This window comes from Vulpes vulpes, chromosome X (genome assembly GCF_048418805.1).
Source record: "Vulpes vulpes isolate BD-2025 chromosome X, VulVul3, whole genome shotgun sequence".
Classification (NCBI taxonomy): domain Eukaryota; kingdom Metazoa; phylum Chordata; class Mammalia; order Carnivora; family Canidae; genus Vulpes; species Vulpes vulpes.
Window position 1 is genome coordinate 66,942,545 of NC_132796.1, and position 26,151 is coordinate 66,968,695.

At 34.8% G+C, this 26,151-nt stretch overlaps 1 protein-coding gene across 6 annotated transcripts in view; it reads left to right on the forward strand.

The window, feature by feature from the left end:
• Positions 1–26,151, forward strand: part of DIAPH2 (diaphanous related formin 2) — a 1,085,411-nt gene that overhangs the window by 147,899 nt on the left and 911,361 nt on the right. The gene's annotated exons all lie outside the window — the stretch shown is intronic.

Here is a 26,151-nt window from a genome sequence, read left to right on the forward strand (position 1 = left end):
AAACAGGAGAGATTAGAAACTAGGGCAAGGAGATGAAGCTGAGATTTGTTGTAGTAGATTAAATGGAGAGTATAGATGAGTGATTGTGGAAATATATTAGTCTCAGCAAATGGTTGAAAAGAGCAGAGGAGATATGTACAATAATAATGACTGAAATTTCAAACATGGGTGGCTGAAATGATGGTGATTTGAGGATGCATAGAAAAATCAGGAGGAAGACTAAGTTTGGAGTAAAAAATGAGTTCATAGTAAAATCACAAAAACAAGAATACAGTTATCACCATACAAGAAGGTTTCTTTAGCACTTGTAGTGTTAAGAGTAGAATTTTATAATTTAGTTCACTGTTTTACACTCCTACTTTTACTGTTTTAAGTATACTCTCTGCACATTGCTGCTGAACATATATTTATCATTCTGACAATATTTACCGGTTTATAAACTGAAGCCTCAGTACCTGTATTAGGCAATTAAGGCTATATATACTTCTAGGTGACTCAATGTATCCAGATAGAAAAGAGCTAATCATTTTGTTGGCTTATAGTATTGCTTACTAGATAAGGATTTTACATAATTAAGATTGCATTATTAAATTGAAATCTTATTTGCTTACTGATTGAATAGTGTCTTAGTGATTCCTTCATATAATGTTGTACTTGTGTGAGGACAATTATTTGAAAATATCCTATGAAAAAAGAGTAAAGTTTTGTGTGTGTGTTTTTTTTAATAATTGTACAGTCCAGAAGGGGGAGACAAAACATTGATTATTGGAGTTTGAAGTAGCTGCTTCCTGATAAAACAGGATTTTCTTACACTCCAACTTGACTGTTTTTTCTTATGGGTTTAGAAATCTTAGGAAAGTTGCTACTATAAAAAATTAGTTTTATGGGGGTGACGATTTTGTTAAAAATATCAATTCAATCAGAATAAAAATAATCAATACAATTATTTTTAACTAGTATATATAAAGTAGAATAACTCATTTGGTAATCAGATGAAAATAAGACCTGAAAGTATGTAATGATGGTATATTATAAGAGATCTTTTCAAAATAGCATGAGCTATTTTAAAGTTCCAAGTTCAGTCTTTTCTTATTTCACGTTCATTATATACAGTGAATAGCTAACTTCCTGTTTCCTTATGTTTTTTTTTTAATTTTTATTTTTATTTATTTATTTTTTCCTTATGTTTTAATACTGCAAGCCAGCTTGTGTGTTATACTTGTTTTAGATTGGAGTATCTGTCTATGTTTTGAAAAGTTTATTATTAAAATCTCCATTTTTAGAACAGTTTCTTATCAGTCCCTTCCCTTCCACTGCATTTTCACAAATTATATAATTTTATTATGCCAGATTAAATTTATTGTTTAAGAAATGCTAAAATAACAGATTATAAAATATTAGTAAGTCATTATGCCTTGGACATTTGGAAACATCTAAGTATGAATTTTGACTTATGTTTAGACATATATTTTGTAAGTTGATTGCATTAATATTTATGAGTATGGGGTAGTTATGCTTTATAATATATCCTGATATTGGAAAGAAGAAGACAAACTTTTCATGTAGGATTCTGCATTGCAGTTTTATTTTTTGTGTATTTTAATTGCAACCGTGATAGAAATTTCTGTTGATAACATTTCTTTGTGTGTATAGTCAGGTAAAATAATATGTTTAAAATATGATGCTTGATAAGACATTTAAAGCACCTGTAGTGATTGAGAGGACAGTATAAGATGGCAGGATAAGAAGATCCTTAATTCACCTCTTCCCACACACTGCATCTGCAACTACAAATAGAATAGTTCCTTCTGAAAACTGGCTGAAAATCTCCTTCAAAACACAGCAGACTGAAATACACTGTGAGTCATTCTGTGAAAAAGTCCTATTTACTTGTGTTGGAGCTTCATCCAAGGGTTAGACTTCAGATTTGCCATACATTCACAGGCTCTGGAGCTGCTCTTAAGGAACATAGTCTAGGGGAAGCCATCTTTGCACTCTCCATTAGCCTCACTATAGCCCACTGGTATATCCCATTAAAGAGCTTATCCATCCCTCTGAAGCCCTGATTTTTGCAACTGTCACCCAGGGGACACCTCCAGATTGTCTGATCTGGAGGTTGGCAGGTTTTATGATTGTGGTATCAAAGGACTATATAGATTTATTAACTTTATAAAAGCTGCTACCTGATGGTCTGGCTTCCAGGTAGCATGAATCTAGGTTCTGACTGAGTTCACTTCTGGAACACTGACAGGTACTGGCACATCCTCAACAATGGGACCTATTAAGAATAAATCAGGCTACTGAGATAATCACAAAGGTATAAGAAACAAACTAGAGCTATGACAAGGTTTCAAAATTGAGTTAATCTCCTACATGGGATCATTCCCTCAAGACTGGAAGAATTAGTTGTTTTGCCCAATACGTAGAAACAGAGAGTTAAGCAAAATGAGGAAACAGAGGAATATGTTGCAAACAAGAGAACAAGGTTAGACTGCAGAAAAAATCTTAATGAAATGTAGATGAGTAATTTACCTGATGGAGAGTTCAAAGAAAAGGTCATATACCTTAATAGCCAGTTTAAGAAAAAATTGTTCCTAGACAGGAGCTAACCATTTCTACCCACTACATCACACCAAAATTCTTGTCAAGATGATAATCTAGATGTGTAGACTGAGGTATGAGATTCACATTTTTCTGACTGTAAAGCAGTTTCATAGGCAAATTAACCAATACTTTTTCCATTGTTAAACTAAATTTGTAACTTCTTGGGATAAAAGATTATTTTAAAGGAATATTGTTATGTACACACATCTTGAAACTCTTTTATTAGCCACTGTATCTTCTCCACTTTGTTGCAATCAATGGAGGGAACATTATTATTAAAGCAAATCACAACAAAACTTACTAAAACAATGAAGTAGAGGGCATAAAGATTCTCATTGAACTTGGAGAAGATTAGATGAACACTGTGAGAACTTTAACTAACAGACAGAAAATATAAGAAACAACCAGAAAATATAAGAAACAAGGCAGAAGAAGATAATACCTAAACTGAAAAATACCCTAGGGGCTTTCAACAGCAGACTAGATGAAGCAGAAAAAAGAACCAGTGATCTAGAAGACAGGGCAGTGGAACTTATCCAAATGGAGTAGCATAAAAACAACAAATAATTTTAAAAAGCAAAGATAGATTAAGGGACCCATAGAACAACATCAAGTGGAATAGTGATTGCATTATAGGGGTCCCAGAAGGAGAAGAGTGAGAAAGGGGCAGAAAACTTTTTTGAAGAAATAATGGCTGGAAATATCCCTAACCATAGGGAGGAAAACAGACATTCAGATCCAGGTAGCTAAGAGTTCCAAATAAGAAACTACAAAGATCCCTACCAAGGCACATTATAATTAAAATGTCAAAAGTTAACAAGAGAATCTTAAAAGCAGCAAGAGAAAAACAAGTTGTTATGCATAAGATAAACCCCATGAGAGTAGTAGCAGATTTTTCAGGAAAAACTCTAGGCCAGAAGGGAGTTGAATGACATATTCAAAGTGCTGAAAGGGAAGAATTTCCAACCAAGAATATTCTGACAAGTTGTTACCATTTAGATTTGAAAGACTGATAAAGAGTTTTCCAGATATGCAAAAGCCAAACATGTTCATGACCACCAAACCAGCTTTATAAGAAATGTTAAAGAGACTTCTGTAAGTTGAAAGGATAGTAAGGATGTTAAGGGCATGGATTAGCAATAAGAAAACATAACAAAAGTACAAATCTTATTGGCTAAGGTAAATATATAATAAAGGTAGCATATTAATCACTTAAAAAGTTAGTATGGAGATTGAAAGACAAAAGTAGTAAAAAATAACTAGAACTACCATAGTCAATTAAGACACACAAAATAAAAAGGATGTAAAATGTGACATGAAAAACATAAAATGGGAAAGGAGGGAGTAAAAATCAATTTTAGAATATAATAAAATTTATATTGTGGGTAGGAGGGAGTAAAAATATAGAGTTTTAAAATGCATTAAAACTTATGTTGCTGTCAACTCAAAATGCAGTTATATTTATGAACTATTATATGTGAGGCTCATTCTAACCACAAAGCAAACATTATTATATGGTCTTATTCATTTGGGGAATATAAAAAAATAGTGAAAGGGAATAAAGGGGAAAGGAGGAAAAATGAGTGGGAAATATCAGAAAGGGAGACAGAACATGAGAGACTCCTAACACTGGGAAACGAACTAGGGGTGGTAGAAAGGGAGGTGGGTGGGAGGTGGGGGTGACTGGGTGACGGGTACTGAGGGGGGCACTTGATGGGATGAGCACTGGATGTTATTCTATATGTTGGCAAATTGAACACCAATAAAAAATAAAATAAAATTAAAAAAAAACAAAAATATAGAGACACAGACATACATAAAAAAGGATTCTAAGTATAACACTAAAGAATGTAATCAAACCACAAGGGAAGAGAACCAGAAATAATGAGCAAAATAGCAATAAGTGCATACCTATCAGTAATTACTTTAAATATAAATGGTCTAAATTCTCCCGTCAAAAGACAGAATGGTTGAATGGATAATGGATGTAAAATCTATCTATTTCCTGCTTTTAAGAGACTCACTTCAGATGTAAAGATTCACATAGGCTGGAAGCGAAGGGATGAAAAAAGATGTTTCTTTCTTTCACGTGTAAACTAAATGAAAACAAATAGCTATACATTTTGCAAAATGAACTTTAAAACAGAGACTGTAATAAAATACAAAGAAGGGTTCTACATAATGATAAAGGAATCAATTCGTCAAAAGGGTATGACATTTGTAAATATTTACATACCCAACATAGGAGACCTAAATATATAAAGGAGATATTATCAGACCTAAAGTGAGAAATTATCAGCGATACAATAATAGTAAGGATGTTAATACCCTATTTATGTCAATAGATCATCTAGACAGAAAATCAATAAGGAAATATTGACCTTAATGGACATATTAGACAGAAGGACTTAATAGTTATAAATAGAATGTTCCATACAAAGACAGAATATACATTCATTTTAAATGCACATGGAAAACTCTCTAGAATAGATCATAAGTTAGGCCTCAAAAAATGTCTCAGTAAATTTAAAAAGATTGAAATCATATCAGCTGTCTTCTTTGACACACCACAGTGGTACAAAATCAGAGATCAATTACAAGAAGAAAACTGGAAAAATCACAAAAATGTGGAGATTAAAAAGTATACTCCTGAACAACCAGTGCGTCAACAAAAGAAATCAAAGGAGAAAAAAATACTTTGTGACAAATGAAAATAAAAATACAACTTTCTATGGGATGCAGCAACAGTGTTTCTAAGAGTAAAGTTCCTAGAGGTACTGGATTACCTCAAGAAACAAGAAAATGTAAATCTAATTTTCCTTTCCACACAAAACAACTAGAAAAGAAGAATAAACGACACCCAATGTTAGTAGAAAGACGGAAATAGCAAAAATCAGAATAGAAATAAATGAAATAATGACTAAAAGGAAAATAGATCAATTAGATCAATGAAACTAACAGCTGTTTCTTTGAAAAGATAACAAAATTGGCCAACATTTAGATTCACAAGGAAAATAGATCAATTAGATCAATGAAACTAACAGCTGTTTCTTTGAAAAGATAACAAAATTGGCCAACATTTAGATTCACAAGTTGAAAAAAAAGGGCTCTAATAAATAAAATCAGAAAAGAAAGTTGTTAAAGCTGATAGTGCAGAAATACAAGGGATCATAAGAGACTACCATGAACAAACTAGATAACCTAGAAGAAATGGATAACTTTATTGCAATGAACAGTCTTCCAAAAACTGACTCATGAAGAAATGAAAAAAAAATTGAATAGGTCAATTACTAGTAAGGAAATTAAATCAGTAATCAAAAACCTGCCAACAAACAAAAGTCTAGGACCAGATGGCTTCATAGGTGAATTATTCCAAACACTTGAAGATTTAATAGCTGACCTTTTCAATTTCTTCCAAAAAAAGTTGAAGAGAAAGGAAACTTATTTTAATGAGGCCAGCAATATCCAGGTAGCAAAACCAGACAAAAGGACACCACAAAGAAAGAAAATTGCAGTCCAATATCCCTGATGAACACAGATGCAATAATCATCGACCAAATACAGCAAACCAAATTCAAGAATGCTTTAAAAAGATAATATACCATGATCAAGTGGTATTTTTTCCAGGGATGCTAGGGTGCTTCATCATCCTCAAATTAATATGTGTGATATACCATATTAGCAAAATGAAGGATAAAAATGATATCATATCATTTAACATCCATTTATAATACAAACTCTTACCAAAGTGGGTAGAGAGGGAGTGTACCTTAACATAATAAAGTTTCTGTATGAGAATCCCACAGCTAATTTACATACTTAATGGTAGAAAAGGAGAACTTTGTTTCTAAGATCAGGAACAAGACAAGGATGCCCATTCTCTCCACTTTTATTCAGTATAGCATTGGAAATCCTGGCCAGAGCAATTTTGCAAGAAAAAAAAAAAACATCCAAATTGGAAAGGTAGAAATAAAACTGTCACTATTTGCAGATGACATGATTTTATATATAGAAAAACCTAAAAACTACCAAAAAACTTAGAAGTAATAAATGAATTCAGTAACCTTGCTGAGTATAAAAACAATATACAGAAAATGTTGCATTTCTATACACTAACAACTAACTGTCAAAAAGGGAAATTGAGAATACAATCCTGTTTATAATTGCATCAAAAAGACTAAAATACCTAGAAATAAATTTAACCAGGAGGTGAAAGACCTATTCACTGAAAAGTATAAGACATTGATGAAAGAAATTGAAGACATAGATAAATGGAAATATTTTCCATGCTCATGGATTGAAAGAATTAATATTGTTTAAATGTCCATCTTACCCAGAGAAATTTATAGATTCAGCGTAATCCCTATCAAAATCCCAGTGGTATTTTTCACAGAAATAGAACAAACTATCCTAAAATTTGTATGGAACCACAAAGGACCCCAAATAGCCAAAGCAATGTGGAGAAAGAACAAAACTGGAAGCATCACACTACCTGATTTCTTAAATACTACAAAACTATAGTAATCAAGGTAGTATGGTACTGGCATAAAAATAGACACATAGATCAATGGAACAGAATAGAATTCTCAGAAATAAACTCAGGCATCTATGGTCAACTAATTTTTCACAAAGGAGGCAAGAATATATAATAGAGAAAAGTTAGTCTCTTTAATATATGGTGCTGGGAAATCTGGACAGCCATATGCAAAGGAATCAGACTATTGTCTTATACCATACACAAAAATTAGTTCAAAATGGATTAAAGAAAAAACGTATATGCCTGAAGCCATGAAACTTTCAGAAGAAACCAGACGTTGTAAGCTTGACATTGGTCCTGATGATGATTTTTTCCATCTGATTTCCAAAGCAAAGACAATAACAGTGAAATAAACAAGTGGGACTAACATCAAAGTAAAAAGCTGCTGTATAGCAAAGGCAACCATCAATAAAATGAAAAGGAAACCTATGGAATGGGAGAATTATTTCCAAATCATATATCTGATAAAGGATTAATACCCAAAATATATAAAGATCTCATACAACCTAATAACAAAAAACAGTCCTTTTTTTTAAGTTTAAACAAATTTTTATTGCACAAAGGTTGTCACATAATTGGCTATTTTTCTACTTTGTACACAATTATTCTTACTCTCCATAGAAAGGCTGCTTAACTTTTCATCTGGTGATGGCAAACACTAAAATCCTGATTTTAACAGAAGAGTAGTAAAAATGCCTCAGTGATTTAAATTGAAAGCAGTACATTGGTACATGGCTCTTGCACTCAGTTATCAGGAATGTACAAATGTCTTTTCATTCAAAAATACAAAATAAATTATCTGTAGGCATGGACAATGACAGCAGTAAACCATTATATGTTGTCAACTGAAACCAGCAACTGATGGTTATAGCGATTTTCTTAAACATCAGCCAGTGTTTTCTTCAGTCATTTCCTTCAACTGACTTCTCTGAAGTTATGGTTGAGGAACACAGCCTTGAGCTTCCTCTCACAGTTCATTAAGAATGGTAAAGCACTATTCTAGGAATCAGAACATGCCACCTCCCATACCACCTCCCATTCCACCCATTCCTGGGTCCTTCTCTTCTTTAGGAATTTCGGTGACTACAACTTCTGCCGTGGTTAACCGAGAGGCCACTCCAGCAGCATCCAATAAAGCACCTTAGTTGGATCAATGATTCCTTTTTCCACCATATTCACAAAATCTGCAAGCATAGCATCATAACCAACTTCTGAGGCACAATCCTATTTAAAAAAGTGGGCATAGGGATCCCTCGGTGGCACAGTGGTTTGGCGCCTGCCTTTGGCCCAGGGCGGGATCCTGGAGACCCGGGATCAAATCCCACGTCGGGCTCCCGGTGCATGGAGGCTGCTTCTCCCTCTGCCTGTGTCTCTGCCTCTCTCTCTCTCTCTCTCTCTCTCTCTCTCTCTCTCTGTGTGACTATCATAAAAAAAAAGTGGGCATAGGATCTGAATAGATATTTTACGAAGAAGAGATACAGATAGCAAATAAGCATGTGATAAGATGCTCAACATCACTAATCATCAGGGAAATGCAAATCAAAACTACAATGAGATATCACCTCGCACCAGTTAGAATGGCTTATTATAAAAAAGACAAGAAATAATGAGTGTTGGCAGAGATGTAGAGAAAGGGGAACTGTTCATTATGCATTGGTGGGAACTTGAATTGGTGCAGCCACTATGGAAAACATGAATGTTCCTAAAAATTTGAAAATAGAAACGCCATATGGTTCAGTAATTGCACTTGTTGGTATTTATTAGAAAAAAATAAAAACACTAATTTGAAAAGCTACATGCACATTTATGTTATTAGCAACATTATTTATAATAGCCAAGGTATGGAAATAACCCAAGTGTCTATTGATGGATGAATGGATAAAGAGGATGTGGTATACATATGTATTTGAATATATATACATATACATATATTTTTGAATATTACTCAGCCATAAAAAAAGAGATTTTGTCATTTGTGACAACTTGGATGGACCTTGAGGGTGTTACACTAAGTGAAATAAGTCAGAGAAAGAAAAATACTGTATGATCTCACTTATATATGGACTCTCAAAAACAAAACAATTGAACAAAACAAAACTCATAGAGAACAGAATGGTAGTTGCCAGTGGGAATAAATTTGAGTGGTGGTCAAAATGGGTAAAGGGGTCAACAGGTATAAATTTCTAGTTATAAATAAGCCATGGTGCCATCATATACAATATGGTGATTATAGTCAGTAATATTGTTGTGAATATTTGAATGTTGCTAGGAAAGTATTAAAATTTCTCATTGCCAAAAAAATCTGTAACTTTGTGTAGTGACAGATGATAACTAGACTTTTTAAATTTTTTTAAAGATTTTATTTATTTATTCATGAGATATACAGAGAGAGAGAGAGAGAGAGAGAGAGGAAGAGACAGAAGCAGAGGGAGAAGCAGACTCCACGCAGGGAGCCAGACATGGGACTCAATCCTGGATCTCCAGGATCAGGCCCTAGGCTGAAGGCAGCGCTAAACCGCTGAGCTACCTGGGCTGCCCTGATAACTAGACTTAATTGCTATTATCATTTCCCATTGTACACAAGTACCAAATTATTATGTCGTATACTTGAAAATGATAAAACATTATATGTCAATTGTATCTCAATTAAAACAAAGAAAACAGCCATTATTTCATATTGCATTGATTTTTTTTCTTTTTTTAAGCATGGCAAAATTTTTGCTTGGCTATTTAGCATGAGATAATTATATAGTAAGTGTTCATTTGCATTTGTTTTTACTGTTAAGCAATATAGTCTCTTTGTATCCTTTAAAAGGTATTTATGAAGTTTGCTGTTGCTATTATAATATTTACAGTGGCATCACACAGTGGTATTTTTTATGAAGCAATACTTTCTTAATCTGGCTAACCTTGTCAGGGGAAAAAGTGGAAACAATATTATCATCAATATTAAAGACTTACCTTAACTTATTGTGTACCAAATTTTGGCCTTTTCTCATATATTTGGTTCCATTTCCCATTTTAGTTAATCAAGTTTCTTTTGTCTACTTATCTGTTAGTAAAGACTGGTTGAACTAAAATCAGCTCTTTTGAATGGGATGAGGGCAGAATAGGATCATCATAAAAAATGCAACCTCGGATATAAAGTACTTCAGAGTTTTTAAGCTCTTTCACACATTTTCTCATTTGAGCTGTGTATGATATATATATTTTACTGGCTTGTGTATCAGTTTTCTGGAAGAAAATCCTCGAATTTCTGGGATCTGGCCTTGTCCCGTCGAGTGTTTTAGAGTACTATATTGTAGCCAGTGTATCTCCTGTTAGTCATCAAGAGATATTCATAACTTGAATGAGTATCCAATTTATATGCTTGTATGAAATGCTTTGTGGGCCTATATCTCTAAATAGTGGTCATGTGACTAGTAATATGTAAGGTAATTTTTTTGTGATCATTATAATTCAGATACCCAAATTACTACATTAATTACATGTACTATTATATTTGTAACCACAATTACCTATCAAAACAATACAGAAAACTAAAATGAATTTTAAGACTGTCAATGAAAGGCACCAAAAGTGATTTCTGGATTCAGTTATTATGCTGATGTGTTTGTAAGTTTTTGCTAACCTTTCATGGTTCCTTTCTTTAATGAACTTGTGATCTAAGGAGAAAATAATTGCTAGTGCAATGTAATTCTTGTGCATTGAATACGGTAATTACATTGTATACTTTAGGTAAATCATTTATTTTATTGATGATGGTGCTTTTTTGGCAGGTTAGTTTTGCACTGAGAGATCTGTTTTACAAAGCAATTGGTAACTTCATACTAGAAACATAGTTTGTGTGTGTATGTGTGTGTGTGTGTGTATGTGTGTGTGTCTGTCTGTCTGTCTGCCTGTCTGTATGTAGTTATCCATCTATTTGCCTATCCTCTTATAGTTAAATGAGCTCATATAGGTTACCTCTGTGTTTGAAGGCTGAGGTGGTATAAGAGAACTGAGACTTTTCTTCAGAATTATTTCAGATTTTTTTATTATATGGAATTTTTATTTTCCACCCAGTAACAGAGAAGGTATATAGCATAGGCTGAATTGTTTCCTCCAAAATTTGTATGTTGAAGTTCTAACCTCTGGTACCTCAGAATGTAATTCTATTTGGAGACAGGGCCTTTAAAGAGGCTATTCTGTTAAAAAGATGTCAATAAGATATGCCCTATTGCAATGTAATTGGTATCCTTATAAGAGGAAATGGGGACAAAGAAACACCAGGAATGTGGACAGAGGAAAAACCATGTAAAGATGCTGAGAGAAGATGGTCATTTACAAGCCAAGGAGATAGGTCTCAGAGGAAACCAAATCTGCTGATACCTTGATGTTGGACTTCTAGCCTCTGGAACTGTTGGGAAATAAATGTTGGTTGTTTAAACCACCTACTCTGTGGTGTTTTGTTTTGTTTGGTTGCCCTACCCAACTAATGCAATATATAATATTCATCCTGTCCTATTTAACACTTAATAATAGCTAACCTTAACCTTTAGAGACACCAACTACCAGGAACTATGCTGAGCAAGGTCTATGCAAATATCTCATAATGACTATAATCCCTGCGTTATAGATGAGGAAAGTGAGGCTCAGAAAAAGCAAGTACATTGGGTTTGCATAGTAAGTAAGTAAGAGAGCCAGGACTTGAACCCAGTCAGCCTGACTTCAGAGCTTGGTTACTTAACCAAACCTAAGTAAGAATTTGGTGAATTCCAGGTACTTGTGGATAATGAGCATCACCATGGGTGCTTACCTTCTCTAACATTGTTATTATTTAGTTCTTCACCTATCGCTCATAAATAATTATTTTCCTACTAGCTGGAGAATGCTTATAGACAAACCAGAAACATACAGAAAGCCCTGCCTATGGGAAAGGTATGCTATCAGAAAGAATTAAGTATTTTTATCCAAATGTTGCTCTGTGGGCCAAAAATGACTGGGCAGACATGTTTTTTTTTTGTGCTTTTGGAAACAGGTAACACCAATTCATATAAAGAAAACATATTGAGCAACTTAGATGTGAGGAAAGAGATACAGCTCATTTATGAACCAACATAAATATTAGAAATAATCCCATTTTTAGCAATGGCCTTTAATTTTTTAAGCCATTTTTACTGTGTCTAAAATTTGAGTAAACATTGTGACTCCTCAAGTTTTATGTCATCATGTTCATTTTTCATATGCACTCTTGCTTCTTATAACTAATTTCAATTAAATCATTTTATTTAATACTGTATAATAAAAATGCTTATAGACTCTCAAAAGGCAAGGACTATGTCTTAATACATGTTAGACATTTTGAAATACATTAGGCTATAAGACAATAAAATAATTAAACATTATTTTGTTCAAACTCTACATGTTCACAATTCTGCTGACATTGAAATAACTGAAATCAGAGAACTACTTTCATATTATATTCAAGAACAGAAATCCTCTTCCATTGGAAATCTCAGTCCAGCATCCTAAAATCCTATTTTTCCAAGAATAAACTAAATTTCTCCTATTGCAATTTGTGTCCCTTTCCTCTTAATGTCTTTCCTACTACCACTAAGTATGATTGTTTTATCACCACCTATGCAATCTCCCTTAGGTACCTGTAGGTATAGTGGCCCTTCAGCTATTTCTTCTCCCATGTGCTTTAACTTTTGCATATAGTGCTTCCTTCTTTTTAATTACTTTTTGACTGTACAGATTGGGGCCTCAGAACTCTAAGTGCTACTTGATAAAAATACCCAATCTAAATTTTATTATTTTAATTTTACTCAGTTTGTGTATATAGTTCCTTATAGCGGTGATGCTGATGTTGATAGTGATTATGATTTTTTATATAGATGTGACTGAAAAAATACTGAGACCCCTCCATCTTTTCCCATTATCTAGGAAACTCATCACACCAACTAGAAACGTCTTGGATGTCTCACCTGGAGTTTTTCTCCAACTGCTTTTGCTCATAGCTTGATGTACAAAGTGAATCATACATATAACAAAGCCATCATACCAAAATGGATGAATATAATGTAAATTGTAATGTAGTGAAAATTACAGTATTTAGAAGTAGAAGACCTGGAGTTTGGCTCATAGTTCTATCTCTTAGTGGCTGAGTGATATGAGGGGAATCACCCATCCTTTCTTGAGCCTAACCGTCTTTGTATGTACTTGACTACCATCCTAATAGAACTACAAAGCACTTTGTAAAGTGTAAAACACAATATACATTGAAATCATTGTTAGAGTAATAAAGAAATGAATTTCATGGTAGTTCTTAATACACATTTTTAAAAAATTTATTCATGAGAGACAGAGAGATGCAGAGACACAGAGGGAGAAGCAGGCTTCCCATAGGGAGCCTGGAAGCGGGACTCGATCCTTGGACCAGGATCATGCCCTGAACCTAAGATAGACGCTCAACCACTGAGCCACCCAGGCATCCCTTAATACACATTTTTGGAAGGAAGTACTGAACCACAGCTACTTTCAGGTTATAGTGACACATACATACATTCATTACTTGATTCCGCAGTGTCAGTTTTGAAGCCAGTTACAGTTATAAATGTTATAAAAGCTCAGGTCTTCTATGAAATCCCCTAAATCACAGGCTACAGTTAAAGGCACCCTCTTAATGAAAAGGCACAAGCAACCATGAGGATTATCCCTTATCTTCCATCTAAATATTAAAATGCCTGTATTTTACTGCATAACCATGGTATCCTTTTTTAATTTTGTTTCAGCTATTTTCTCTAGCTGAATATTACATATACTCTGCAAATTAAGGATTAAATAACTACTTCCAAACTAAGGTCACATGAATTCAGAAGTGGGAAAGTTTCTGGAGTAGTACGTTGAGATATGTGGTAGTAGTTAAAAATCTGGCTTTTTTTTTTTTTTTAAAGAGCGTACATAGGGTGGGGAGGGACAGAGGGAGAAGAAGAGGAAAAGAGAGAAAATCCTTGTAGACTCTACACTGAGTTCAGAACCCAATGCTGGGCTTGATCCACAAACCTTACATCATGATCTGTTCTGAAACCAAAAGTAGGGGGCTTAACTGACTGTGCCACCCAAGTTCCTCAGGAAAGAGAAAATCTTAAGCCCCTGACATGGGGCTCGATTTCACAACCCTGAGATCGTGACCTGAGCCAAAATCAAAAGTCCGCACTGAGGGAGGCACTTGACGGTGAGCACTGGGTGTTATTCTGTATGTTGGCAAATTGAACACCAATAAAAAATAAATTTATTATTAACAACAAAAAAAAGTCCACACTTAACCAACTGAGCCACCCAGTCACCTAACCCCCACTTTATTTTAGTAGTGCTGAGTGTTCAAATATGAAAGACCATGTTTCCTTTAAACATATGTTTTAAACCAAATATATGATTTAAAGCAAACGTTTTTCAAATTTGTTATTGTAACAGTAGTAATACAATATGTTTCATAAAACTGGATAATGGAGTTAAGGAGAGAGATTTATAAAAACACTCCACATCACTGTAACCCTGACATAAACCACTGTTAGTAATTTGGTAATGATATCCAATTTCTCTGCTATGCAGATATACATATTTTTTATTTAAAGATTTATTTATTTATTCTAGAGCATGTACAGTGGGGAATAGAGGGAGAGGGAGAGAGAATCTCAAGTAGACTACACTGAGCATGAAGCCTAATGAGGGACTTGATCCCAGGATCCTGAGATCATGGCCTGAGTTGAAACCAAGAGCTCATCACTTAACTGACCATGACACTCAGGTGCCCCTGTGTGGATATACTTTTAACTTGGTTTCTGTTATACTGTGTAGCTATATTTTCCTTTTAGAAATGCATCCCTGTTTTATGATGAGGTAAATTGATACTGGTAATTTTTGATAGATTATAGCTTCTGATAGCAAAGTAATATTTTAATTATCTTAGAACGGGATCCCTGGGTGGCGCAGCGGTTTGGCGCCTGCCTTTGGCCCAGGGCGCGATCCTGGAGACCCGGGATCGAATCCCACGTCAGGCTCCCGGTGCATGGAGCCTGCTTCTCCCTCTGCCTGTATCTCTGCCTCTCTCTCTCTCTGTGTGTGACTATCGTAAATAAATAAAAATTAAAAAAAAAATTTAATTATCTTAGAACCCTCACTTCACTTAATTGCAGTCTGATTACTGTAAATGCAATATCTAGAAGCATTTGATGCCTTGAACAGTTATAGCATAATTTTATCTTTAGTAATGTTTGAGTATGTGAGCAGTTATAGCCCATTTTTATGTGTTTTCTTGGATAGGTTAAAAAATGTAATGAAAAATGTCCATGATTTATTCCATGATAGGATGAGTGTAGTACACAAATTGCTATCAAGATATGAAACAACAGTAAATCTCAGTTATCTCCAATGGGTAGCTCTTTATAATGATACGTTTTTGTTATTTATGAGATATGAGTAATTTGGAAAAAATCTTAGGTCCCAGAGTAGAAAATTGTATTAATAAGTCTCATGAAATTTTGTAAATCTACTTTCATTACTTTTGGAGGTGCTTTTGAACTCTTGTTGCACGTGCAAGATCTTCATTTGGATAAATTACTTGTATTAAACAGATGACTAGGCTGCTAAAAGAGTTTCATGCTTTTGTGTTTAATGTAGTCTAATTATAAATGTCACATCAGATTGTGAGTCTACAATGTATAGTATACTTTAAATTGTATTTCTGAGTTATCATATTTTAAGAAGTTGATTAAAGTCACTCCAAGTATTTTACAAGTTTTTTGTATATAATAAATTATTTGAACTAAGTTAAAACAAGATTGGCATTTTAGCAGTTAATACTTTTTTAAAAGAATTGATCAATTATTTTGTAGCTACTTATTTTTTCTTTTTTTAAAAAAAAATGTATTCTAGAGAGAGAGAGAGAGAAAGAGCAAAAGCACAAGCATAAGCAAGGAGAGGGGAGCGGGAGAGAGAATCTCCAGCAGTCTCCCCACTGTGGGGAGACTGGTGAGGGGCTCCTTCTCACAACTCTGAAATCATGAACTGGGCGGAAATCAAGAGTCAAGACACTTAACCCACTGAGCCACCCAGGCTCCCCACTTTTGTCCTTTTCATTGTTAAATGTGTAAGGAACTCACTGCGACATTTTATGATTTACTGTAATCTTTTATTTTGAGAAATGTTAAATCTATAAAACAAATGAGCAAAGTTTAAAAAGAAACAAACCAAGAAACAGATTCTTAACTATAGAGAGCAAACTGACAGTTACCAGAGAGGAGGTAGGTGGAAGGATGAGTTAAATAGATGATGGGGATTAAGGAGTGCACTTGTAATGAGCACTGGATGATGTGTGGAAGTGTTGAATCACTATATTGTACACCTGAAATTAATATTACACTGTATGTTAACTATACTAGAATTAAAAAGAAAAATAGTATTACAAGAATATTACAATGAATGCCCATATTTCTCAGATTATCTGGCTGTTAACATTGTCATATTTGCTATATTCTTTAAATTTCTTTTTTTCTATTTTCTCAATCCTAGTTGCTGATTAGTATTCATCCCTAAATACTTTGTCATATATCTCTTAAGAACACAATCTTGTCCTGTACAAGTACAGTATAATTCTAAAAGTCTGGGAATTTATTGTTGATACAACACTGTTATATACAACCCATATTGAAATTTCCCCAACTCTCCAAATAATGTCCTTTTTCACTTACTTTTTTTTTTTTCCCTAGGATCCAATCAGGATCATATGTTAGATTTATTTGTTAGATCTTCCTAGTCGTCTTTCATCTAGAACTATCCCTAGACTTAGAAAAGAATTCATTTCATTCACATTTTGATGAAAACAAACAGATCATTTTACATAATTTTTCTCCATTTCTCTGTTTTTCCATTATTAGATTCAGGGTAAACCTTTTTTGTCACGGATGCTACCTACTTGATATTTGTCCTCAGTGTGTCACATCATGAGGCATGTGGGTATCAGTTTACCCCATTGTTGGTGATGTTAAGTGTGATCACTTCCTTGAGAAAGTATCTTCCATGTTTCTCTTTGTAATTAACAATATGTGGAGTTATAATTTGAGATCATGTAAATAACCTGTTCCTCAGCAACATTTCATATGTTTTTTTAAATTTTTTATTTATTTATTTTTTTTTCATATGGTTTTAATATCAGTTGATTCTTGCCTGAATCAAGTTATAACTTAGGTTTTACCAAATGGTGATTTTTAATTTCATCATTCCTTCTACATTTATCATCTGGCATTCATTTTTTTTTCTTCTTTAAAGTTGAACATTATTTTCCCTTTCCTTATTAATTTTTTTTAATACTGGTATGGACGGATGGATTCTTTAAATTCAGTTCACTGTCATCTCTTAACATTTATGTATATTTATTTGTGGAAATCTGGATTTTCTTTGTACAATACAAATTAAAACAACGTGTAAATCATCTATACCCTGTTTAATAGGACTGTGGAGCTGTTTTATAAATGCCTGATGTTAGAACTTTCTGTTTATCCATATAGTTTCATTGTTATTCTTGATTGACTTATGGAATTAATTTTCACAAATGTAATTCTACTTTAATATACTTCAAAAAGTGTTTACTCTTTTAATTAATTAAGTAATTAATTAATTTTTACAGAGATTGAAAATATTTAATCAAGTTTTGGACGAAATCAGTGTAACAAGGTCTACACCTAAACAAATCTTTTTTTTTTTTGGATATTTTTTTAATTGAAGTTCGACCTGCCAATGTATAATATAACACCCAGCACTCATCTGGTCAAGTATCCCCTTCGGTGCTGGTCACCCAGTCACCCCATCCCCCCACCTACCTCCCCTTCCACTACCCCTTGCTCATTTCCCAGAGCTAGTGGAGTCTCTCATGTTTGTCACCCTCTTCGATTTTTCCATTCATTTTAGCTCCGTTCCCCTATAATACCTTGCACTAGTATTTATGTTCCTTGTATGAGTGAAACCATATGATGATGGCCCTTGTCTGATTGACTTATTCACTCAGCATAATACCCTTCAGTTCCATCCACGTTGAAGGAAATGGTGAGTATTCGTCATTTCTAATGGCTGGGTAATATTCCATTGTGTATACCCCATCTTCTTTATTCATTTATCTGTCAATGGACACCAAAGATTCTTCCACAGTTTGGTTATTGTGGACATTGCTGCTATAAACAATGGGGTGTAGGTGTCTTGGAGTTTTCCTGCATCTGGATCTTTGGGGTAAATCACCAGCAGTGTAATTGCTGGGTCATAGGGCAGCTCTATTTTTAACTCTTTGAGGAACCTCCATACAGTTTTCCAGAGTGGCTGCACCAGTTCACATTCCCACCAACAGTGCAAGAGGGTTCGCCTTTCTCCACATCCGCTCCAACATTTGTGGTTTCCTGTGTTGTTAATTTTCACTATTCTCACTGATGTGATGGTGGTATCTCATTGTGGTTTTGATTTGTATTTCCCTGATGGCAAGTGATATGGAACATTTTCTCATGTGCTTGTTGGGCATGTGTATGTCTTTGGTGAAATTTCTGTTCTTGTCTTTTGTCCATTTCATGATTGGATTGTTTGTTTCTTTGCTGTTGAATTTAATAAGTTCTTTAGAGATCTTGGATACTAGCCCTTTATCTGATACATCATTTGCAAATATCTTCTCCCATTCTGTAGGTTGTCTTTTAGTTTTGTTGACTGTTTCTTTTGTTGTGCAGAAGCTTTCTATCTGGGCAGCCATGGTGCCTCAGCAGTTTAGCGCCACCTTCAGCCCAGGGCTTGATCCTGGCGACCCAGGATCGAGTCCCACCTCAGGCTCCTTGTATCGAGCCTGCTTCTCCCTCTGCCTGTGTCTCTGCCCGTCTCTCTCTCTCTCTCATGAATAAATAAATAAAGTCTTTAAACACAAATAAATAAATAAAAAGAAGCTTTATATCTTAAGTTGCAGTAGTTCACTTTTGCTTTTGTTTCCCTTGCCTTCATAGATGTATCATCTTTCAGGTAGTTCCTGTGGCCAAGTTGAAAAAGAGTGTTGCCTGTGTTCTCCTCTAGGATTTTGATGGATTCTTATCTCACATTTAGATCTTTCATCCATTTTGAGTTTATTGTTGTGTATGGTATAAGACAATGGTCCAGTTTCATTCTTCTGCATGTGGCTGTCCAATTTTCCCAGCTCCATTTATTGAAGAGACTGTCCTTTTTCCAGTGGATAGTCTTTCCTACTTTGTCGAATATTAGTTGACCATAGAGTTGAGGTCTCATTTCTGGGTTCCCTATTCTGTTCCATTTGATCTATGTGTCTGTTTTTGTGCCAGTACCACATTGCCTTGTGATCACAGCTTTGTTGTATCACTTGAAATCCGGCATTGTGATGCCCCTGGCTCTGGTTTTCTTTATCAGTATTCCCCTGGCTATTTGGGGTCTTTTCTGATTCCACGCAAATCTTAAGATAATTTTTTTTGAACTCTGTGAACAAGGTCCATGATATTTTGATAGGGATTGCATTGAACATGTATATTGCCCTGGGTAGCATAGAGATTTTCACAATATTAAATCTTCCAATCCATGAGCATGGACTATTTTTCCATCTCTTTGTGTCTTCCTCAATTTCTTTCAGAAGTGTTCTGTAGTTTTTAGGATAGAGATCCTTTACCTTTTTGGTTAGGTTTAGTTCTAGGTATCTTCTGCTTTTGGGTGCAATTGTAAATGGGATTGATTTCTTAATTTCTCTTTCTTCAGTCTCATTGTTAGTGTATAGAAATGCCATTGATTTCTGGGCATTGATTTTGTATCCTGCCACATTGCTGAATTGGTATGAGTTCTAGCAATCATGGGGTGGAGTCTTTTGGGTTTTCTAAGTACAGTATCCTGTCATCTGCAAAGAAGGAGAGTTTAACTTCTTCTTTGCCCATTTGAATGCCTTTTATTTCTTTTTGTTGTCTGATTGCAGAGGCCTGGACATCTAGTACTATGCTGAATAACAGTGGTGAGAGTGGACATCCCTGTTGTGTCTCTGATCTTAGGGGAAAGGAGAAAGGATCTAAATTTTTCCCCTTTGAGAATGATATTTGCTGTTGGCCTTTCATAGATAGCTTTTCAGATGTGGAGGAATATTCCCTCTATCCCTACTCTCTGAAGAGTTTTGATCAGGAATGGATCCTATGTTTTGTCAGATGCTTTCTCTGCTTCTATTGAAAGGATCATATGATTCTTGTGATTTGTCTTGTTGATGTGATCTGTCACATTGATTGTTTTACGAATGTTGAGCCAACCTTGCCTCCTGGGGATAAATCCCACTTGGTCATGGTGAATAAGCTTCTTAAAATTTTGTTGGATCCTTTTGGCTATTAGCTTGTTGAGAATTTTTGCATCTATATTCATCAGGGATATTGGTCTATAATTCTCCTTTTTGTTGGATCTTTGCCTGGTTTTGGAATTAAGGTGATACTGGCTTCATGAAATGAGTTTAGAAGTATTCCATCCCTTTCTATCCTTCATTTCAGCTTCAGTATAATATATAATAAGTATCATTTTTTTTCTTTGAACATTTGATGGAATTCCCCTGGGAAGCCATCTGGCCCTGGACTTTTTGTCCTGGGAGGTTTTTGATGACTGCTTCAATTTCCTCCCCAGTTATTGGCCTGTTCAGGTTTTCTATTTCTTCCTGTTCCAGTTTTGGTAATTTGTGAGTTTCCAGAAATGCATGTATTCCTTGTAGATTACCTAATTTATTGGCATATTGCTATTCATAATATGTTTTTAAAATCATTTTTATTTCCTTTGTATTGGTTGTGATCTCTCATCTTCCATCATGATTTTATTAATTTGAGTCTTTTTTCTTTTTAAAAAGGCTGGCTATGGGTTTATCTATCTTATTCTTTGAAAGAATGAACTCCCTGTTTTTTGATCTGTTCTACAGTTCTTCTGGTCTCTATTTCATTGATTTTGCTTGAGTCTTTATTATCTGTTTTCTTCTGCTTGGTGTAGGTTTTATTTGCTGTTCTTTCTCCAGTTCCTTTAGGTGTGAGGTTAGCTTGTGTATTTGAGTTTTTTCCAATTTTTGAGGGATGCTTGTATTGCGATGTATTTCCCTTTCAGGACTACTTTTGCTGTATCCCAAAGATTTTAAATGGTTGTATCTTCATTCTCATTAGTTTCCAGGAATCTTTTTTATTCTTCTCTAATTTCCTGGTTGACCCATTCATCTTCTAGGAGGATGCTCTTTAACCTGCATGTGTTTGTGTTCCTTCGAAATTTCTTTTTGTGATTGAATTTTGTTTCTAAACATTGCATTCTGAAAATATGCAGGGGATAATTCCTATCCTTTGGTATCAGTTGAGATGTGATTTGTGACCCCGTATGTGGTCTATCCTGGAGAAAGTTCCCTGTGCACTTGAGAAGAATGTGTATTCAGTTGAGTTTAGATGCAAAGTTCTGTAAATATCTGTGAAGTCCTTCTGGTCCAGTGTATCATTACAGCCCTTGTTTCTTTGGTGATGTTGTGCTTAGAAGATTGTCTTTTGCAGAAAGTGTTGTGTTGAAGTCTCCAAGTATTAGTGTATTATCATCTATGTATGTCTGTACTTTGGTTATTACTTGATTGATATACTTGGCAGCTCCCACATTAGGGCATGAATATTCATGATTGTTTAGTCTTCTTTTTGATAGACCCTTTATGTATGATATCGTGTCCCTCTTCATCTCTTACTACAGTCTTTGGTATAAACTTTAATTCCTCTCATATGAGGATTGCTAACCTAGCTTTCTTTGGAGCACCATTTCAATGGTAAATCATTCTCCACTCTTTCATTTTCAGGCTGTTGGTGTTGTCTAAAATGAGTCTTTTGTAGACAGCAAATAGATGGGTCTTGCTTTTTTATCCAGTCTTAAATCCTCCATCTTTTTATGGGATCATTTAGCTCATTCATGTTCAGAGTAACTATTGAAAGATATGTTTTTAGTGTCATCATAATATCTATTCAGTCCTGTTTTTTTAATTATTTCTTTGTGATTCCTTTTTTTTTTTTTTTTACATGGTCCCCCTTAATGTTTCTTGCAGATCTGGTTTGGTGGTTACATATTCTTTCAGTTCCGGCCTATCTTGAAAGCTCTTTATCTCTCCTTCTATTCTGAATGAGAGCCTTGCTGGATGAAGTGTTCTTTATTCTATTTTCTTCTCATTTAGGATCCTGAATATATCCTGCCAGCCCTTTCTTGCATGCTGGGTGTCTGCAGAGAGGTCTGCTGTTAATCTTATATTTCTCCCCACATAATTTTGGGATCTCTCGTCTCTTGCTCCTTTAAGGATTTTCTCTTTATCTTTGGAATGTGCAAGTTTCAGTATTAAACGTTGACGTATTGAACGGTTTTTATTGATTTTGTTGGGGGCACCTCTCTATCTCCTGGATCTGAATGCCTATTTACGTCCCCAGATTAGGGAGGTTCTCAGCTATGATTTGTTCCAATATGGTTTCTGACCCTCTGTCCCTCTTGGCTCTTTCTGGAACCCTAGTTTTATGTAGATTCTTCCTTCTGATGCTATCATTTACTTCCTTTAACCTTTCCTCTTGGCCTTTAGTTTTTCTTCTTTTTTTTGTCAGCTTCCTTCCTTGCCATCCACTTGTCTCTGTGTTGCTCACTCTTCCAGCTTATTAACCCTCGTCATTAGGACGTCCATTTTGGATTGCATCTCATTTAATTTATTTTTCTTTTGGCCTGATTAGATCTAAATTCTACAGTCATGAAGTCTCTCTTGAATCCTTTTTTCCAGAGTTACCAGTAGCTTTATAATTGTGCTTCTGAATTGGCTTTTTGAGATCAAATTGTAATCCAAATTCCGTAACTCTAGCAGAGAGTACTTTTCCTGATTCTTTCTTTTGTTGTGAGTTCTTCCTTCTAGTCATTTTGCTTGGTGCACAGTGGCTGTACGAGCATTGAGTCAACAATGTCAACCATGACCTAAGTAAGTTTTACTCTGGATGATTGTTGCTAGAAGCAAAAACCCTTCTCTCTGTAGTTTTTGGGCTGTTCTCTCTTTAAATCTCAGGTCGAATCATTGGTGTTCAGGATCATTTGTAAGTTATTATTCTGTTTGATGGATATAATGATATCGTCATTTTCCACGTGCATCAGCTATGACCAAAGGTGGAGAGATGAGTTGGTGGGATGGGGCAGCAGGACCTGACTTAGGATTGTGGCTGCGGCTTCCTTCCACTGCTGGCCGCCAAGTTGCAGAGAGGGCAGTAGCTGGTCTATACCTAAACATATCTTGACATGAAGTTGAATTTGAAATGCTTGGGGTAAAAAAAAAAAATGTCCCCTGGCCTCACTCTCTGTCTCAACAATATTAAATGACCAGAAGCATTTTGGGGTATTTCTATACAGTTTGAAGATAAAACTTTGTGATCCAAGAATCAAATATGTAGGTTATATTCCATTACTGACTGAAAAAGATTATATTTAGGTATAGAAGTACGTAGAAATCATGCTCCTCATATGCAGTCAGATCAGTGGTTGACTAAGGATGTAACTCAGGAACAGTCTTGCAGAAGAGTTTCATAGGGCGGGGCCTGGAGTCTGGGCTCCCAGCTTCCCTGCCCTCTCCAGGCCACCACTCTCCTGTTAAATATTTAATCTTAAAGTTTTTAAACCACCAATCTTATAGAAAATATCCATTTCAATATGCAAATTTAGTATGCCCATTATTTAAAATGTTATTGTGTATGAATTTTAAATTTATTTCCTTTTGTGGGACATTGAATCAGGAGTTGAAAGTTAGCTTCCTTTGATCTTAATAAAATATTACAAAGTGTGGAAATTAGGAATTCTTGCTGCTTTTAAGTAAAGATAATTTTATTGGTCTGGATTGAGCAGTTGTGAAAGGTGGCAATTACATTTAGGTGTAAGTCTGTGTAGCTGAAATATAGGTTGTGGCAAAATGGTCAAGGATCTATGAAGAAGGCAGCAATATAATGGCATTACTGTTTTAAATCTGACACTGGAATTTGTATTGTTTATTAGATCAAGGCAAAGTTCAGCTGAAAATGTTCTAGCTCTTTTTTTTTTGTTCTAGCTCTTTTAAATCTATTGCCTTCATACTGATACAGCATTAGTTTTCCAACATAAAGATTTCCCTTCTGATCGAAGATTCTCTTTATTACTTCCACCATATTCCACTATCAATTTTGTATCTGGATCTTGATTTCTGCTCTTCTAACTAGTATACTTTAAAACATTTCGGAAGTTTCATTATATAAGATGAATTGCTGCCTCTTAGGGAAAAATATAAATTTCTAGTCACATTTTCCTAATTGCCAAAATTATTCTTTGGTTCTACACTCAAACTGTTTTCCTAGAAATATGTGAATATTAAGACTGCATAAATATAGGTAAGCATTTTATGGATTAAGGTAGAATATGAGATAATTTCCTTAGATAAGGAGCAACTATTAAGTTCTTTACTATTCTGTTTATATAGTTCTCTAATTCACGGAAAATAGCTTAGGTAAAACGGTATATGATGATAACTGGTATATGGAAGTGGAAACTGAATTTAACAGTAAAACATTTTAAAACCCATATATTTAGAAAATTAAGCATCTTCACTTACTTAAAGTTTTCCAATTTTAAGAAATAATAGTATTGAAAATAGAGGCATAAATATCTGGTAGTGCTTTTAAAATGTACAAAACTTTATAATAGTGTAAATATAAACATCCTTGATTAAATACATGAAATAAAATTCAACTGATGGACTATCGGGTTTAAAAAAAAAAAGTGTGGGGGCAGCCCAGATGGCTCAGTGGTTTAGCACTGCTTTCAGCCCCAGATGTGGTCCTGGAGTCCTGGGATCGAGTCCCATGTCAGGCTCCCCATTTGGAGCCTGCTTCTCCCTCTGCTTGTGTCTCTGCCTGTCTCTATGTCTCTTGTGAATAAATAAATAAATAAAAATCTTTTAAAAAGTGTGTAGCTTGAAAAAATTAATATGGCAGTGTCACAGACGAACAATTTGATTGTATCTCTCCTTAACTGATATCCTTGTGTTATGTATAGGACTTGCTTAATCAGGAGTAAAAAGATGTGATGGTATGTGGTTCATGAATTTGGAGAGCAGTGAATGGCTTCAGGGCCTGGATGATAAAACTAGACTTCAGTGAGTCTGTTTGAACTATGTAGATATTGGATTATTATGAAGGAAATCAGTGCAGAATGGAGAACTTGGAAGTGTTGGATGAACCTTGGATGCATTTCATAGAATAGCCGTTTCTGTAAGGTTGTCTAATCCTAGTCAGATAATCTCTAATAGGTGAACAACAGTGGTTAAGAAGACAATCTCTAGAGTCAGTCGGTCTCGGTTTGAATCCTGGCAGATTGTGTACTCTTTGTTTTCTAATCTGTAACATGGTGATGACAAAATAATATCTATTTCCAAGATATGTTGTGAGGATTAAATGTTACCCATTGTGATTGTTGTCATTAGTAGGGGAGTGAAATGGGTTTGATTTTGGACACAGAAAAACATTAATTTGGTGTGTAGAAGTAGTAAAATCTAAGTGGAAATATCTGATAAACTCCTTGAGAATCTGAATCCAAAGTAGGTAAAATGTTAGATCAAGAGTTGTTTTATGAGTCCTCATAGAGAAGGTGTAGTCCAAACCTTAGAAAACGGAAGGCTCCCTGAGAGGGAGAAAGTGAAGAGAAAAGAGTAAAGGGACAAAGACACTGTACAGTGGAAGGCTTATGTTTTGAGAGCAAAGGGATGAACTGGAGCTCATGGCCCAAACAGAAGAGCAGAGGAGAATGTCCTTGAGGAATGGAGGGAGCAGGGAGGTAAGAAATCTCAAGTGACACTTTTCACAAAGTTGAAGCAACCTGTTTATGCTTGAACAAACCAAGGGAGTTAATACAAAATATGATTGTACCACAGGTCCTTTTCCACAGGAAGATGCTGAAAGTCTCTTGATCAGTGAAACTTTACACAG